The following is a 20539-nucleotide window of genomic DNA, read 5'->3' on the forward strand; positions in this document are numbered from 1 at the left end:
TTTTTATCTTTTTTTTTTGAGAGGAGTGAAATTTATATTTGGTAGGTCACTGGGGAAATCTTAAATATTATTAAGGATGGATAGGATTTATTTTTACTTTTTCTTTGTTGTAATTTAAAGATAACACCTTGTTACTTATTTGGCATTCCTGTGGGCTGGCGTTTCAGGTTAGTTTTGTGTATAAGCTTATAGATGACAGGAGAGTAGAGTTTATCTTCATGTTATAATGCTCCCAGGCAACAATTCTGTTTCTGTCCTGACTAAAAGAGCAGCCATCAACATATCCTTTAGGAAGGTTTGTGCACTCATTTCATTATAATGGCAGTGTCTGTTTTGCTGCCTGGCAAGGTCTAGTGTTGAGTCCTGCTGAGGTGATTGTCTAGGCCTGTCAGAATCTGTCCAGTCATGCCTTTGCAGTTCTGCCATTGCATGGGCAATTGGGGTCCTTTTGATTTCGTCATATTTAATTTCTAAAGGGTGTTCCTGGAGGGCTAAAGTCCAGGCCATAATTCAGTTATTAGATACATTACAGTTAATTTCTGACTTTGCAGAAGTTTGGTGGACTGATAATGTGTCTGCATCTGAACCTTTTTGCCAAAAATATAGTTTCTAAATCTCTGTGTTTCTCATACAGTAGAAAAGACAGCCTTTTCACACTCAGATAACTTTTCCTTTGTCTGACTTAGTGCCTTATTAGCATAAACTATAACACAGGGATCAGGATTATGATTTGATACAGCACAGCGCTGATGCTACTGTCAGTTTACCCCTTTTTTCTTTTTTTTTCTCATATTTTTTTATTCATTTTCAAGAGTATAATTACAGTTTTTAACAAGAAAAAACAACGTAATATCAAATTTTTACAAAAACTATATACAAAGTCCAAAATAGATACCAAATCTTCAATAACATTACATTTTGTCTAATAGTTTTTTAAGCTTTATCCAGGCAATTTGTTTATGAGTCATGTTTGAGGAGTGTAACATAGCTGTTTGTAATTCCCTACTACAAATAATCTTAGTAAAAGATATAAATTCCTTAAATGAGAGATTATTTTTACATTTCCAATTTCTAGTAATAGTTTTTCTTGCTATAGCAAGTAGAGTCCAAAGGAGGTTCATTTGATTCAGTGGAACATACCTTGACATTGGTGCATTAAAAAGTATCATAGAATCAGAGATCTCGCATCTGTCCTACCACAAAGCTTTAATAAAATGTTTAAACTCTATCCAAAATGTGGTTATTGTTCTACATTCTAAAAACATATGTGCCCAGTCGGCATCTATTAGCTCCTCGCATCTCCAACATCTATTAAAATCTTTCTTGCTTATTCTAGAGGCTTTTTTTGGTGTAATAAAACTTCTATGAATGAATTTCCATGTAAAAATTTTACAATATGTGGAAGAAGAGGTATGGTAAACAGATCTAAGAATTAAAGTTTTATCATTTATATGTATTTGGGAGTTGTTGAAAGTGTTGATATATTTCCATAAATTGTCATCTAATATTATTAGATCTGATCTAAGAATGTTGTAAAATCTTGACAATGAGATACCATTATTATAGCCTATATTGGTGAAGTCAAAGAGGATGGATAATTTTTGGGGAAGGTCTGTTATAGCAGGAAAATGATATCTTTTAAATTCCGTTAAAATAAATTCTCTGAAGATTTGAATATTTAACCAGTTATTTTGGTAGATATTATACCTGGCTAAAAGGTAGGTAGCATCATGAATATTATTAGTTCCTAAAAACTGATGCCAGAATAATAACCCATTTTCTTCCATAGTTTTTATTTTCATCATGTTAAAGGAATCAAAACATCCCTTGGTTAAGATTATTGGAAACATTAGAATGGACAAATTGTTATTCAAAAGGTTCTTATTCATTACTTTTTTAAATTTTGCAAGATATATTTAATTATAGAAATAAGATGTGATTTTTCCTGCTCATTGTTGAAGAAGAATTCTTTAATAACTATAAATAGCTTAATATTTTCAGAACAATATATGTTTTTGAAAAACTTGTCAAAATTACTTAATAGTATTGTTTTGTGTAAATTTGTCCAATTTGAATGGTATTTTGGACTTAACCAAAGACTTGTTATATTAAGAATAATGGCATCAGCATAAAGCTCACAATTTGGAAAAGCAATCCCTCCTTCAATCCAGTTTTTATAGTGCTAATCATATTTAATTCTTGTTTTTTGAGGACACCATAGAAATTTAATTAATATAGTGTTTATGTGTTTAAGTTGTTTTCTAGATGGAGGAGCCAATAATGTTTGAAGATAAAAAAGAATTTTTGGTAATAGAATCATTTTTATCAGAGATAATCTTTCTTCTATAGTAAAGAACTTTTTCTTCCATCTATTAATGTATTCTGTGATTTTATTTAATACAATTTTATAATTTATATTTATAGTGTCATTCCATTTAGACAGAATATGAACCCCTAGCTATTTCAATTTATCATTGGTCCAGTTTTAGTTATTGTAATTAGATAGAGTGTTATTCAATTTTTATTGATGAGAATAGTTTCGGTTTTGTTTTGGTTAAATCTAAGGTTTGAGATTTCCTCAAAGAGTTTTAATGATCTGATAATGTGATCAATAGATGAATCAATATTTCTAATAGTTAATAAGATATCATCTGCAAAGAGTAAAATTTTAGAAGAATAGTTCTCATTAGCATAAAAACTTTTTATGTTTATATTGTTTCTTATAAAATTAGCAAATGGTTCTATTGCTAATGCAAATAGTAGTGGGGATAAAGGGCAACCTTCTCTAGTGCCTTTTAGAATTTGAAGTGGGCAAGATAAAAAAGCGCCGATTTTAATATACACTATAGAACCTTCATAGAATTTTTTTAACAAGTTTAAGATTTCTGAGGATAAATTATATTCTTTTAATACTATAAATAAGTATGTCCAGTTAATAGAATCAAATGCTTTATCTAGATCTAGACTGATGAGTGATAATTCTTTTTTTTTATATTTGCAAAATCTATTAAAGTTAAAAGTCTAATAGTATTATCCTGAACTTTTCTGTTCAGTATAAAACCTGTTTGATCATTGTTTATTAAAGTCGGCATCATTTGATTTAATCTGTTTGCTAAAATAGACGTAAATATTTTATAATCTATATTTAATAGGGAAATAGGATGATATGATGAAACAAATTTGGAGTCCTTATCTTGCTTTAGAATGGGAGAAATTATCGAATATTTCCAAGAAGGACGTTTGTCACTTATTCGAACTTCCTCAAGTGCTTTCATTAATATCTTCAAAGCGGAATCAGGGAAAATTTTATATAATTCACCTATTATGCCATCAAGACCAGGGGCTTTATTATTTTTAAGATTTTGTATTCTTTCTTTAACTTCTATTAATGATATTGATTTAAGTAATCTATTATTTTGTTCTTTAGAAAGTTTATTATTTATATTGTTTTTTAGAAATTCTATTTTTGAACTATTATTAGTAAAGTTTAAGTTTGCTTTATTCATTGTTTCATGATATGAACGAAAAATCTCTAAAATATCATTTAGATCCAAAGAAGGTTTTGAATTGTGTTTAGATGTGTCTAATATTTCAATTATGTGTTTACTCTTGTGAAAACTTTTCATTTTGGCTGCTAATCTATGCATATGATTTGGATTAGATGAATAAGATTGTAATTTTAACCTCTCTAAATTAATTGCTACTTTATGACTAAGAATTTCTAAATATTCGAGATTTAGTTGTTTTAATTCCAGATTCAAGCCCAATTCTTTGGGGTGTAAGTTCTTTTTTAAAGTGTCAATTTTCAATTGTAGATTTAACAATTTTTTGTCCCATTCTTTCCTTTTATGTAAATACCATGTTTTTATTTTCCCATATATATAAGATTTTAAAGAGTCCCAAATAAACACTTTATTTGTGTTATTATTATTATTAATATAATAGTTTACTTCCTTTATAAACCATTCTTTGAATCCTTTTATCTTAATAATATAGGCTGGTAGTCTCTGCCAATGAATAAGATCGTTTGGTTTAATTTTAATTTTAAATAGTATGGCATTGTGGTCTGACAGAGGGCATGATGTAATCACTACATCTTGAGTCTTAGATAATAGGCTGTCAGATATAAACACTTCATCAATAGTCGTCTGTGTACCATATCTATAAGAAAAGTGAGTAAAATTGAGAGACCGCTGCTCTTTGATCATGTATATGTCTTTTAGGTTATATAACGAGACAAAATCTATCAATTTTTTGGCTGATGCAGGTTTCTTAATATTGCTGACATTAGTGGTATCTTTAGATGATAGAATACAATTAAAATCACCTGCCAAAATGATATCTCCTTTAGAATTTGCTGTTATTATTTCCAAATATTTGTTTGCAGATTTAGCACCAATACCAGGTAGCCAGTACATATTTGTTAAAGTAAAATATTTCTTATTGAATTCCAATACTACTAGACACAACATACCATTTTTATCAGAGAAACTGTTAATTATTGTAGGTATTGGTAATGTATTTTTCCACAAAATCATGGTCCCTCTTCTCTTTGTTTGGAAATGAGATTCAGCTAGAATACTATAACCTTTAAAAGCAATTTTTCTAGATCTTTCTGAATAATGTGCATTTCTTGCAAAAATATAATGTCAGCTTTATTAGATGCTAGGTATTTGAGTAACCTTCCTCTTTTAGTAGGGTTATTAAGACCATTTGCATTCAGAGACAGACATTTAAACCCAGCCATTGATTACTTTAAGCTCTTGATGGATAAATACTATTCTGAACTTAATTAACAAGTAATGTTCAGAGAAGATGAAAATATAACTATATACAAAACTAACCATGGAACATCTAGTTCCTGGATTGATGAAGAAGTCATCAATACCACCCTCTATCATCCTTAGTGCTCAAGACTATCGTTCTCTAAAGCTACTACCTAATATTTTATTGAATAAACAAACTACAACGTATTAATTCTCCAGGATGAATAGGTATTACTATGTAGGAGATATTGTGGAAAAACATCAATTACCATGAATAATATAATTTTCAAAATTTTAAGAACAGTGTCTTTAAACTTGTATCATGACATAGTGTATCATATTCATTTATGTCTATTCTATACTAATACAGATCTTAATCTAGTCTACTACATTAGATCAAAACCTACTTATCTAGAAATTCAGTAAAGAAGTTTATGTATAAAAATAAGAACATTTATCATGTAACAAAACATTCCTGTATGAACTTGTCTGTGAAATCACAACAGTGTTAATATTTACTATAGAATCAGCATATTAATATATAGTCGATAGGCTTATTTTCCTTTTATATAAGATATAAAATCACCAGTTTTTCCTTCCCCTAAAAAAAAAAAAAAAAAAAAAAAAAAAACATATCTGATTAAACTTAAATAATTTCTTAAGGTATTAAAGATATTTAAAATAAAGATGTACTAATGAGAATTTTTTTACATGAGAAGATAATATTTTAGTTGCACAAATATCTATGCAGGTATATAGATCTGTGTAATCATCAAAAACATTAGCTTTTCTTTCCAAAGATGTGAGTCTAAAGAAACTATGTAGTGTAGCTTGATTTTGATAAAAATATCATATAATGAAGTCACAGCGTTTAACCTTCAAGGACACTTCAGTTTTAGATGTTATAGTAATAATGTGTTCCCTTAAGTTGTCATTTTTAACAAAATACATTAACACATTTTACCAATATTTTTTCAGTTAGAGTGGCAGTGGTTAACATGCAATATATATTTTGCTAGAAAATGTAGTCTACAGACAGTAAAACATTCAATATTTTATGAATATTAGTGAAAATGTCAGATTGTAGCATGCACTTATATAGCTGGAGGTGGATTAAGTAGATCACAATTTCACCATTCACTATAAATCCAACATAATGTAAACTATTAATTAGAAAAGCAGTTAAAAAGTAAAGGCTACCTTTGGAAATAACAACTGTCCTCATGTCCTGATGAAAGTAGTAACTATAAGTCAAGAGTAACCATCCCCACTTTGCACTGCCCCCCCTAACAGTCTTCTACTACTATCACTGACTAGTGTGGCAAAAGCATCACTTCAGTAACAACTAAGATCATTCTCTAAGCAGAACTGTCTCCTTTTCTTTGGAACTGAAATTTTTCCTGCCCCAATATATTATTTCACCCTTTTATAACAGAATTATTATTTATTGTAATGGTCTGTCTGCAGCTTTGGCTTCCCCATTCCAGCAGTATTGCCATCAACCAACAACTCATATAATCAATAAGATTGGGGACGAAGATATCAAGATGAAAGCACAGAAAATACATAGCTGCCCCAAAATCTACTTTAAAAATAATAAGAACACATTAACCCCCAATAGATAATGTATTTTAGTGACTTTATAACCATTGCATATGCCGCTTTCTGCTCTGCTAACCAAAAAGGATCAGATGACCTAGTCTGTGTTTTCACTGTATCTGTTAGCTACAGCTGCCAACTAATGATCAAGTGTAAACTACTTTGTAAAACATGTCATCAGAAAACTTATTATGAAGGGAACAATATAGGCATCAACATTGGTTTAGTAAAAAGGACCTTTATATATATGTCTATGTTTTTTATATATTTTTCTTTGTCGCTCTTGGTATGTGATAAAGCATTCAGTTGTTCCGTTTTCTTGTTCCTTTTTTTTCATGTGAAGATTTCTGGTAACGTGAATACGTAACCAAAGTTCATATGACAAAAGAGACTTCGAGAGAGTACATACATAAGTCTTTTGTATTACAAAGAAGATCTGACCAAGAAGTATCGAGGCAACAGCCTTCTTTTTCCTTTTTTTCCCCTTCCTTCTCCTTTAACATTTGAATTTTGGTGGTTAAAAGCTCGCACTAGGGAATCTGCAGCAAGCTATGATAACTGTTCATGAGATACTCGTGATGTGCATTTTGTGAGAGAAAAGAACAACAGAATATGTTATATGAAGTACAAAAAAAAAAAAACAAAAAAAACAACTTTGCCCCATTTTATACAAATATAAAATTCTCTGTAACTATCAATTTTACTGGCCAATGCATTTGATATCAAGCATACAAACCCTTCTGTCCCTGCAACACAGACTCCACCAGCTTTCATCAGAAAATACATCTCCTTTTCCCTCTCCATCAGCAAATGGACCCACAAACCACATTTAGTAAAGACACAAACCTCTCAAGTGTATGAGAATGCATTTTTACATGTCATGACGGATTCTTAGAAAGAAAACAATCTTCTCTTATTATGATAAAGAACAATTTCCAATACCTTTTAAACTATTTAGTACAAGTCACATTAAGTTATATCCGTTAGCTCTAAAAGGACCCAAGCATAACATGACATTTAACAGGAGAGAAAGCCGCTGATGCAAAAGGGGCTACACTTTCATTTAATTGCACTGAGATGGGGAGCCTTCATTTCACTTATCAGAGCGATCTATATCATCATAATCTAATACACATACAGTATCCGGTATTAAGGGGGTTCTTGTTTTAACCAATATTTCTATGGTATTGCTACATTGCCCCTATGTAGTTGTCAACTAATAATACACTCTGTCAAGGGAAGATTTAGAATTTTAACATCTATGTTTAACATTCTAGAGTATTTGTATTAAAGGCTTTTAAACAGCAAATAAATTTAAAAATAAATAAATAAATAAGCATACTTAATAAATATTAAATGATTTTTACCTTACCATGTATGTTTTTCCCCGATGTAGGTGATTTGTAGCACGAAAATTTTGGGATTTGAAGGGATTGTGGAAGAGCTTCATTTGTATTATTTACCCTTAAGCTTCTTGCTTGTTTTATCAATCGATAACATTTTTTCATTTGTTGCCTGCCTTTTTAAACTAGGTAATGAGATGTCCATATCTTCAGTGTTTTCCAAAATCTTATTCTTTTTCACATATTCAGAGGTGTCATCAAGATTATTAAATATTTTTATTCCTTCAGATAGATGTATTTTAATTCTGGCAGGAAAAATGATTTGTGCTTTAATTTCAGCTTTCTTCAGATTTTTAATGAGAGGAATGCAGGCTTTTCTTTTAGTTATTATAGTAGAGGTATAGTCATTGTCAAATCTTATGTTTCGACCATTAATTTGTATAGGATTACCTGCCCACGCTGTTCTCAGGATTAAGTCCTTGTCTTGAGATGATAAAAATTGTACAATAATGGATCTTGAAGCATTTGGATTTTTTGACACAGACATATTTGACAATGACCTGTGAGCTCTCTCTATCCCAAAAGAGAGAGATTCAGGTAGGTTTAGTGTCTTAGGCAACCAGTCATTCAAGAACTGTATTGTGTTATTTCCTTCCATTTTTTCAGGTATGCCATATATTCTAATATTATTTCTTTGTGACCTTGATTCTAGATCCTCCACTTTATCTGAAAGTGCAGTGTTTTGCTTTAGTAAGAAGTCAATCTGGTTATCATTTTCATGCTGTCTTCCATCTATTTCATTAAAAGATTCTTCAATTTCTGTTATCTGGTCTGTGTGTCTTGTAATTATCTCCTTGAATTCTTCAATCTGCTTTCTATTTTCTTTCTTCGTGTTTTCCATGATTTTTTCTAAATTGTCCATTTTCATGGAAAGATCTTGAATACTGGATATTATTGTTTGTAATTCTTTCTTCATGGAAGTTTCCTGGAGAGAGGCTTTTGAATGACTCATGGCTGAGAGAGTCTTTTATATTCAGCTGCTGTACTTCTGACAGGATGTAATTCACTTTCAATTCACCAAAATTGAAATATTTGTAGAAAAAAATAATCCACTGTATCTAAATATATAGGTGAAAGAAAACTTAGATGTTTTTAAAATAATATTAAGAAAATTTCCTGTCAGAGAAATTTCTGTTAAGCAGAGCATCAAAAAAGTGCTGTTATCTCTCTGACATCTTGGCCACGCCCCCCCTTACCCCTTTTTTCTAAATAGAACTATTTACTCAACTGTGGATATGCCATGCATAAGACCTGAGCTGTCCTTTAAAACTTTTATGGCTTTTTCCTGATCTTCCCCAATGTCCACAGTTCTGACTTTTTAACAGCATGATGAGGGGAATGCCACTTCCACAAAGACCAGAAAAAATGTATAGAGTAACTGCAGATACCTAGTAAGCTTCTTAGTTCCTTTGTTTTTTTTTTTTTTTGTTTTGTTTTTTTTTTTTAGATTAATACATTGCATAGCCTCTATTCTGCTGTTTTGAGGGCATAGTCCATCTAGTCCCATTTCACAACCTAGGTAGTGGGCTTTGTTTCTGAACCACTGCCCTTTGTGAAGAATAATTAGTTTAAAACATAGGTCACTTTTGCAGATGTTCCTCTTGATTTCCTCTACTTTCTCTATCAGGCAAGGCCTTGTGCAGGAAGAGATTGAAATTTGCAGGTGAGTTCACATACTGAAACAGACTTGTTTTGAAGTATTGTGCATCTTCAGCCCAAGCCAAACTTTTTTCCAGATATATCATCAGCCAACAAGATAGGGGTACTGTTGATTTACCTTTCTGTATTCTATAGTGAGCCTTCACTTATTTGTGAGTTTGATAGCCGATAGAGTTGTACATGCAGTTTACCTACCTTATAATTTCCATCTCCATCAGGGTGACTAGAATTCTCTGGATATGCTCATAAGATGCGAATGAGATCCTGTATTGACATGACAATATTGGGCCCTTACAAGAATCAGTTGGCAACCATTAACATGATGATCAGTTAGACCACAGTCAAAAGCATCTTTTACAAATATATATACAAACTGACAAAACATTTCTTGCTCTGCTTCTTCATCTTTTTCTGTCTCAACTACATGCCTGAATGGCCTGCTCTATCTGACTTTGGAAAGTTAAGTTATTACCAAGCTGCACCTTGTCCTTTTTATGTTAGACACATTTTTAGGTAAACTGTGCATACTTCCATAAGCTGTTCTGTCTCTTCCCACTGCATGTGACTGCATAAGTTAATTGCCATTAACTTCATATCAGCATACATCCTTTTCATCAATTGGGCAGATGTCCTGCAGTAAGATTAAACCATCTGGCAATGATCTGATGTCTACCTTCATTTCTTTGTTTTGCATGGTATTTTCTGGTAACTCACTAATAAAAGAAACAGCTAATTGCGTATCATATAAGGACCAGTGAAGTTGGCAACTTCAAAGGGCGGGAGGACTATAGGAATCAAATGAATGGGTGGGGCTACTTAGAATAGTATAGATCTCTGTTATATTAGATAAATGACTGCTACTAGTAATCAAACAGCAGATTGTGTCACTCACTTTCATCAACAGACTGCCTCAATGCCCATTCATAGCCAGTATATGGGTACCCCTTATGTCTGCAATCAATTTGGTCAACCTTAGGTAAAATGGAGCCTAGATGAAGGACTCTACATGCTCCTTTTGCACACTGGCCCCTGCACCTCCCTATTGTACTTTTCTTGGCTCCCTGCATTGTGTCCCCATCATCCAAATACATTATTTATTTCTCTTTTTTTCACACACTGTCTTTTTAGCTTTTTCCTCTATTGTTAATTAACTGCATTGTAATAAGCATGGAGAAGTAATTTAATTAGTCTGGGGACCTTGGGTTTGCCAAGTCCCCTCCCCAGGAGACACAGGATTCTATATTTTTTTATGCTTCTCAGAGTTTTTTTATTATTTTCGTTGTTTAGCTTTAAAAAATTATAGCAAAGTCATTTACTTGTATTCATTAACAGCCCCCACACCCACTAATTAAAGCCAAATATATTGACTGTGCACACCTTAGACTGAGATTGCAATATAATTAAAGAAATAACAAATTGGCACAGTAATTTAATTTAACTCATCTACACACACATACACAAAACACCTCTCAGCAAACTTAGAATCAAGTATGAAGCTGAAAAATAATGGACACATGATAAAAATCAGGAATACATATAGACTTAATATACTTAGAAAGCTACCAGAATAACAATTTTTGCATTATATACTTTTTCTGAAAACTATTAAGTCAGGAACTCAAATGTATGCCATTATTTAGTGACTGTAATATTTACTGATTTACCAATAAAAATAACAAATGCTATGAGGAACAGTTCAAAATATGAGGCAAAATCAGACATTCTGAAAAATCAGAACGAGTTGAGAGCAATTAAATCTCTAATACAAATGCACACACACACACACACACACACACACACACACACACACACACACACACACACACACACACGCGTGTGCACACTCGCACGCACACACAGATGTGCCCATCATCAATTGCAGCCACTTATATGTCAGTGATTGTGAACCCCAGATGTTTGACTGTGATCAAATGAATAAATAAACCCATGAAATATATGCCACATGGGAATGTTTCTTATTAAGTCATTGCTGTAAGAGTACAGTGTACAGTCTACCACTCCCACTGCTTCCACATGCTTTTCGACCATACAGCACAAGAATGAAGTGGACAGTTAAAAATAATGACTGACAAAAACACAATTAGGGACATATATCGACATTATATACTCAGAATGTTGCTAGAATAACAGGCTTTGTATTAGCATGCTTTTTCTAAAGGCTAAGTCTGAAACTCAAATGACTGCCATTATATACTGACAGCAATCCTTACATCTTGACCTTTGTCAAAAAAAAAAAAAAAAGAAAGAAAGAAAAGAAAAGAAAACAAGCATTGCAAGGAACAGATGAAAATATCAGGCAAAATCAGAGGCATTCTGTGAAATTAGGGCCATTTCAGAGAGTGTATCCCCCCCCCCCACACACACACACACAATTTGTTACTTAAAATACTTACCCTCCTATATCCTAAGTAAGTATCACAAGAAGGACTAGTAGTGGTGTGGTGAGGAAAAAGAAAAAAGTAATAAAAGAAAAAAAACAACTTGGTCCTACACTAGTATTGCTGTAATACCCCATTACCTGTTTTAGTTTCAGTCTCAGACTACCTCAATCTGAGCCAACAGAGGCAGACCGAGCCAGTAGAAATGCCCCCTCATTGGTTCTTATAGCAGACCAATGAGCCTCTTTCTTATGAAGTTTTTGTCTTCTGCAGAAGGCAGAAAGACCTGTAATAAGACGGTGTGATCGTCTTATTTCTGGTATGCAGAAGACATAACATGGAGTTTTGTTATCAGTACCAGTAATGGTAAAATTCAATTTTATAGAAAAAAATAATGCAATTTCTGCAGTTCCTTTGTTAATTTATTTATTTTTTTACTAGGGGGCTGCAGCCTAGCAACCAGCACCATAAGCTTCCCGTGATAAGGATGCCCTTATTATTGTTCTTAGCTCAGATGTGAGCTTAATAGTAAGGAGGCTTGGTGTTGGGTTATGCATAAAGATGATTTCATCTACAGCGGGGGTCTAAGAAGGGTTTAGAGTGTTATTTTAATCCTCTACATTTCAATTGCTTGTTTACATTAAACAATGCAGTTTGCCTAGGCATTTCTTGAAATTCCTTAACTTTAATCCTTGGAGAGAAGTTATTGACATTGATTGGAATTACTGTAGTTTCAACCACAATTTGGCATACCTATATTGTGGTTTGTCCTGGCTTCAGAGCTTGTGAAGTCATACTTAGCAATACTGGATCCTCATTGTCCGTAACCACAAAATGGCATTGATAAGATCCAGATACATACCCTTGTGGACCGGGGTATCTAGATCTACGTACAGGGATGAGTTTTTATTCCTTATCATCTTTACAGGGTACTACAATGGCTTCTGTCTTATATAGAAGATTAAAATACAAATTTACTTTTTATGTTACATAATGATTCAGTAACTCTAATTTTTAACATATCTCAGATCATGTGTTTGTCTATTTAGCATTCTATAACACAGCTCTCTCATAAGACAGTTCTCAAGCACATATCAGATCTAGGTGACCACAAACCTTCAGCTTTAACTGACACACATTCTTCATTGCCCTGTGTGCACATTCTGAAAATAAGTGATTCATGTCTTATTGAAGCTTGCTTTAAATTTTCCAGATAGGAGGTAGGGTATTATGCATTTCGCATTGCTATATCAGTGTTTAGATGGCTTTATGAGATAATAGGGTTTACTTCTTTAGTTAGGAATGTCAGATATTTGGCATTTATCTCAGATTTTACTACATTCTGCTACATAAGTACCATTTATGTCCCTGAGGATAGATTATCAGAGTTTCCAAAAATGGGAAAAAATGGAAACATCTGGCATATCAGACATTACAAAAAGTGTTTTAATCATAATATCACCTTTTTCTAAAAAGTTGATTTTATACCTCTTTATGAACCCTTAAATTCATTCAAAATGGATTATTCAAGTGTTACCACAATCCCCTCCTCTTTTTTAATTCCTCCAAATCTTTTGGGTTTCTAATACCATGACAGGAATGGACCCCATTCCTAAGTTAATGTATGATTAAAGTTCATGAAATTAGTACTGTTTCAGTCTTTGATGTCAGCAAAATGTGTCGAGTAATGATTCCTTATGCAATTCACATGGAGTTACATGTGTTGGTTTTCATACCTAAATCATACCTAAATCTGACTGCAGATTCTTTTTTAGAAGGCCCATTGCTCTTACTACTATTGTAACTATCTGTGTATCTTTCTTCCACATTGCTCTCATTTCTGATTACAAATCCTGATACTTTATGACTTTGTGTCTTTCTGTATGCAGGACACTGTAGTCACTGGGTGTGGTGATTTCAATGATCAATGCTACTTTTGTCTTCTTTTCTTGGACCCTTATATCTGGTTTTCTAGCATCTATCTTTTGAACTGTTGCCAATGGATGATCCCATGTGATGTAGACTTCATCATTTTCTATGATGCTTTGTGGCTTGTTTCCAGTGTTTTTCAGACACTTCAGTTCCATAATGTTTGCACAGTCCCCATGCAACAGTCTTACCTCATTATTATGCCTTTCAGTATCCAGTCCTGCCATTAGTATGTTGCAACCAGCAATGAGGTGTGCAACTGTTTCCAATTCTGTTTTACAAAACCTACATTTGTCAGTTTCTCCCACATGTTCAATAGACTTTGTAAACCAATGTGTACATAGTCCACTATCTTGTGCCACCAATGTTAACCTTTCATCTCTTGGAATAGGGAGGTTGGCATAATGGTTAAGATATTTTCCTTACAGCCAGAAGGTGCGGTGTTTGATTCTCACATGGCTTAATTGGCTAGGCTTAAAATGGCCCACAAGGCAATTAACCTAGTACTAATCTATGAACCTATGAATTCCCCTCTCCTTAAACATTCCTGCATTCATTCTGGATCAACATGAGGTTCTTCTAGAAGGTTTCTGTACTTGCAACTATATTTATGCATTTGCCACATTTCTTGCCTTCTCATCTGGTCCTTCACCTTACATTCTTTCTTTTGTTTTTTGGCACATTCAGTTGCTGTCTGGTTTTAATCTACTTCTGGCTTGATTCCTATTCCTGCTTGATGCTGATATGCTTCTGCTAGCCTACGCAGGGAAGTCATCTTAGATTTATTCTAATGATGTTTCAAAACTTTCACTACATTTGAGTTTTGTGAGGTCTCTCCCTTTTTAATTTCTCCAAATCTTTTGGGTTTCCAATACCATGATGGCAATGGGCCCCTTTCCTAAGTCAAAGTATGATTAAAGCTCATGAAATTAGTATTGTTTCAATCTTTGATGTCAAACAAAAGTGCTCTTCACAGCACCTGCAATGTGCCCAGTAATGACTCCTTCTGTAATTCATATGGGGTTACATGGACTGGTAACATATCAAAATACGATTGTAGATTCTTTTTTTATAAGAGCCATTGTTCCTACTACTATCGGAACTGTCTGTGTATCTTTCTTCCACATTGCTCTCATTTCTGCCTGCAGATCCTGATATTTTATGACATTGTGTCTCTCTGAATACAGCACACTGTAGTCACTGGGTGTGGCAATTTCAATGATTAATGCTACTTTTGTCTTCTTTTCATGGACAACTATATCCAGTTTTCTAGCATCTATCTTTTGAACTGTTAGCAATGGGTGATCCCATGTGATCGAAACTTCCTCATTTTCTATGATACTTTGTGGCTCATGTTTCCAGTGTTTTTCAGCCACTTCAATACCGTAATGTTTGCACAATCTCCAGTTGAACAGTCTTGCCACATTATTATGCATTTCAGTATACAGTCCTTCTGCCAATAGTATATCACAACCAGCAATGAGGTGTTCGACTGTCTCCAATTCAGTTCTACAAAACCTACATTTGTTTCTCCCACATGTTTAATGGTCTTTGTAAACCAATGTGTACATAACCGACTATCTTGGACTGCCAATATCACTCTCCCCTATGAGAATAGTCAGCTATAGGTCTAAGCTTTATAAGCAGATCTTTGCCATTTAAGAAATCATCTCTTGGCTTACTGGTAACTCACATTGGATGGCTAATTCAATTTTTCTAAACTTTATCTTAAGATATTTCATTTAATTTGGTTGTTCCCCTTCTGTGCAGCTTATAATTAGCAGGTCATAAGGTAGGACTTTGAGTCTTTCTGAATCTTTTAATGTTCTGATCATAGAACCCTTTGAAATTAGAGATACTTATTCTCCTGGCCTCATGCTTTAAGCTGTTTGCCACATTTAATCCAAAGTAGATTCGTTATGAAAAGATAGAAAAAATAGGTTGTGGATGGATGCGTTAAACTGCATAGGTAGACTCTGCTTTGTGCTAATTTTTGTAACTCGGCAACATCAACACTTCTGACAGTACAAACTTTAGGAGCTTCCAATGAGTGGTCACGTTTGGAGACTGTGTTTTCTTTTACAATTACCATGAATATTTCTTTTAAGTCAGTAACAATATCTGACCCATTTACCTTGGCAGTCTGAAATGCCTTTTCAGAGAAGGCTTGAGAAGAAAGGTTTGAAAGCATTTTACCACCAAATAGTAGTAGACAATGAAGTTAACATTTCACAGCACACAGTAGTAGGTATTACTAAAGCAATTTACAGCAAACAATAATGACAACACTGTCAGTTTCAACAGAATACAGTATTTTGTTATGTAAGCCTAATTCCATTATGTAGAGGTGACAAAAGACCCAGCAGTATTAAGAGTTTGGAATATATTATTAATAACAGGAAGAGTAAGGATAAGAATAATAGTAATAATACTAATTTGTTAACCAGGTATTCCCACAGGATGTAGTGTCACTTTTCAGGGGTGACCCAGGAGCAAATATTAATACATGGTTAAGCGACTTGCTTAAGATCACATGGTAAGAATTGAGGGCTGAGTGAATCCAACACCATATCATAGGTGCAATTACTTGAAACCTTAACCTCTGCACCCACTCTCAAACTAAACTTATGTGATCACAATATATATAATGTATACAAAAGGTATTCTAGGTTGTGTTAAGGAAAGCCTGTAGTAGAGATTTCCATGGAAACATGGGTAAGTGCAGTCGCTGTATAAAAGAAGACCACCCTGGTGTGGTAGAAAAGAAGCCTAGCCACATTTTGATGACATGAGTGTGTACAGTTAATGACTGAAAAAGCAGAGAATGTTGTTATCTAACAAAACTTAATGACAGCAATAATCCAATACCTGACAAAGTTGTTAAAACTAATACAATATTCATGTAAAAGATGGAAAGCTATTTTCACCAATCAAAGACCAGTTTTACTTCTATGTATTTGCAAGTTTCAATTAGTTTCCAAGTTATTATTTTTAGTTCTTTTTGCTGATTTAATTGACTGTCTTGAAATGAATCCCCATTATTCTTTCAGAACAAATATGTAGGAATGCAATATTTATGTTTTCATCTATGCATTTGCTACAGTATCAGAGACTGGGAGAATCAGTTGGCTATGAAATTTGTTTTTCCATTTGTAAACTTACTTTTCTTAATTCAAATTAAGCTGAAAATGCAAATAGCATGTACCAGGCTGAGTTTATATAAAACATGAGTTTATTACACTATTAAAATTATTTAATATAATTTAACAAGTAGATTTTAATTAAAAGTGCTGTACAACATTAACAAGGCAGAATAAAACTATCTTTGCTATCAATTAAGTGTCCATCAAAGCTGTAAGGAAGGTCAAATAACATTTATAGATCCAAAAAGTTATTTTACACCCCGAAGTTCTGGGTTGGCAGAATTTATTTTTAAGGGTATTTGGTCTTGATGAGCACTGGAACAGTTTTGAATTCTGTGTCCATTCTTTCTGGGAAAAACAGACAACTGAAATAATTCATACAAATCCATAGTGATCTCTCTTTAGGCAGCAATGGTCCATTTGATTACAGGGAGGACTTGGCAGGTTAACTTTTCAGATAATGCCACAACATGATTTTGTCTCTGCGGATGATCAAGGCCCTGGAATCAGCAAGGTAAGATATCACAGCTTCAGTTTCCTTTTTCCAGAGTGTAGTGGTATAATAGTCCTCAGTAATGTAATCATGTTTCTCATTAACTTGTAGTTGTGGCGATGTCGGTAGCCGAGTGGTTCAGAAGACTACGACTGAACCTGCTGAAGAGATATAAAATAATAAAATGATGAAGAATGAATGAATATCTGTTGTGGAATAATTCCAGCTGTAGTTGACAATACATAGCTTTTTGAGGCATATATTTTGTTTGTTTATTGTTTAATGTTCTTTGACAAATATATGTTTTTCAAAACAGGACTTTGAGACAGATTCTGTAAAGTTCATGGAAGCTGATGGATTTTGCCAATATCAGCTGAAAAGTTTTGGATAAGCCTGTGTTATGTAACTATGCATTAGTGAACTTGGAGTATCTTGGTGCTTAACAGTGTTAAGTAGCAGCAATGGTGCACGGTATACCAGCCAGAGCCACTATGCACGTCATGAAAAATGTCTCAGAATGCTTGATGTACATTAACAAAGTTACTGAAATTAAAATAGTCCAATGAAAGCTGCATGACATTCATAAATACATATCTAGAACAATCTCTTCAGCAAGCTTAGAGACAACTATGTGATATATCTGCAAGTCATTTAGTAGTAAGATATGCTTCCTGTTACTTATAGATTTTGAAGGAACATTTCTAAAAAAGGATTAATAAAATGAATGGCAATCATGGCCACATCACCACAGATAACAATAGCTAACAATGGGTGCGGGACATGTGTGGGGAACACAGGCAACACACACACACAAACACACACACATACACACACACACACACACACACACACACACACACACACACACACACACACACACACACACACACACACACAGGGAAATAGGGAGATAGAACAGCAAGAGGTGGGGTGGTTGAATGAAGAAGAGGGACAAACAAGAGGAGTGATAGAATAAGAAAACTGGAGGGACAGTCAGAGGGGCATAGGCAATGGCTTTTTTTTTGTGGGAATAGGAAAGGTAAAGACAGAAAAAGAGGAGAAGGCCAAAACAGCTGGTATACACATATAACAAATTTCATAAAACACGACAGACAAAGGTCAGAAATAAACTTTAAGGAAAGGTAAGGTATACTTATGGCACACTCTACAACATTGGCAATGAAAAGTTGTCAAACAGGGTGGGGATGCATACCGGATAAGGTGAAATGCAGAAATATATATGTACCTATCTACTATTATGGAATGACAGACGAGTATGACTGATGGCAGTTGTGTGCTGTTGCAGGGTAATAAAGATGGATCACAGTAGACACCGGATATTGATTTCAATACCCAAGTAGTCTGTCAACAGTGCAAGTGTTACCCAAGCAACAGAACATATGCATAAATGCAGCCCATGACATGGTGGAGAATACCAGCAGAGGACAGAACTGAACTTCTGACTATGTATGTGAAGGGCAAACAACCAAGCATGGTGCCAAACAGCAGAACTGTAACAAAGCAGCAAACTAGCTATTAATTATCCAAGTAGATGTTCACAACCCAAACAGACATGTAATGAAATGCATGTGTCTCAGACATATGCCATGTCAAAGGCAAGACACAGGCCTAGATGTATATGCATGACCTTCATTGGCCTAACAGAAAAGTATCTGAAAGCAATGTATATACACATTCACACCTGGATGACGTGATAATATACATTCAGAAATCTATGATTAATGCTGTGTAACAAATATCAGGTTGTGCACATGGATTTTGACATCATACACTGGTGAATATATACCATTCAAGCATAATAAGAACAAGGATGTATTGAAAACAGTAGCCAGCAACGTCTGTGCATATGTCCTGCAACTGTTCAATGCCCACAGAGTTAGCACAAGTTGACCTTCTAACCAAAAAATTACATGAAAATAGATAAGAATTCCAACAAAGGTGATCATACACCATGCATATATACACGGTATATGATAAATCTACAAAGGTGGAAGGGAGGTGAACAACATGAGCCCACAGCAAGGAGAAAATGGCAGCAAAGCTACTTAGGTAAACCATAAAGCAAGACAACAGTATGTAAGGGACACTTTGCAAATGCATGTGTACACCACATAGAGTGGTGGGTGTTGAAGTCAACCTAAACTACATTGAAACGAATGCCTGGTGCATGTCACATGGGAAGACTGCATTAACACCATCAACAAAAATGGCCATGTATAATTCACACAGCCACTGTATTTTGCAATCATATAACAGCAACAGGCATAGGTAAACAAACTAAGAATCAGTATCACACACACATATAGTGTCATGCCAATGTAAAATAACATATGGAAGAAACACATCTGTGGTTAGATATCACTGACCATGGGTATGACTGAGCAAAGGACAGTCCTGTCAACAACATTTCAGCACATTAACATGAATTCAATAACTGCTCACAGTTCCAAGGTACAATGGTATTTCTGTATTGATCAGAATATGTACAGAGACATGCACATAAACCAGTGCACATGTACATGATTTGCTGAAAAGTGTGAATATATATGTGAATAAGGAATGGGTATGGAAATGCAACATAAGGTCAAAGAAGGCATACTATAATTTTAATGAATAAATTATCATTAACAATGTGTATACATGAATGGTGCATCTGCGGTGTATGCATTAATAAAAGCAGGACCATCCATATGTAACAGACACATTTATATGACAGAACATGGCATCATCATTGCCAATATATGCCACTCATTGTCAGCATGCCAGTGTGACACCACTGTCACAAAAAACAGAGGTAAGGATATGTCCTCCTGTTAAACAGACATGACATGGCAACCCACAAATCATACACACGCCGCTGTGGTATATGGAGAATATGAGCAACATCTTGTTTATGAGTTGTCAATCCCACACATGTATACTGTGGAACTCTTGTAACCGTAGCAGGACATTAACTGCTAAAACTCATTGACAGCTGAATGTTAAATTAAAGTCTTATGTGGTAATGTGTGTCACACAAGCATTGCAACAGAATTCTCAATTTCACACAGCATCTGCAGTGTACCTTTTGTCATGTATCATAAGCACGGCATCAAAATGCTATACATGCACACAAGTGTCCTTATAT

Source organism: Protopterus annectens, chromosome 2.part0 (assembly GCF_019279795.1).
Source record: "Protopterus annectens isolate FY-2018-M chromosome 2.part0, PAN1.0, whole genome shotgun sequence".
NCBI classification, from domain to species: domain Eukaryota; kingdom Metazoa; phylum Chordata; order Ceratodontiformes; family Protopteridae; genus Protopterus; species Protopterus annectens.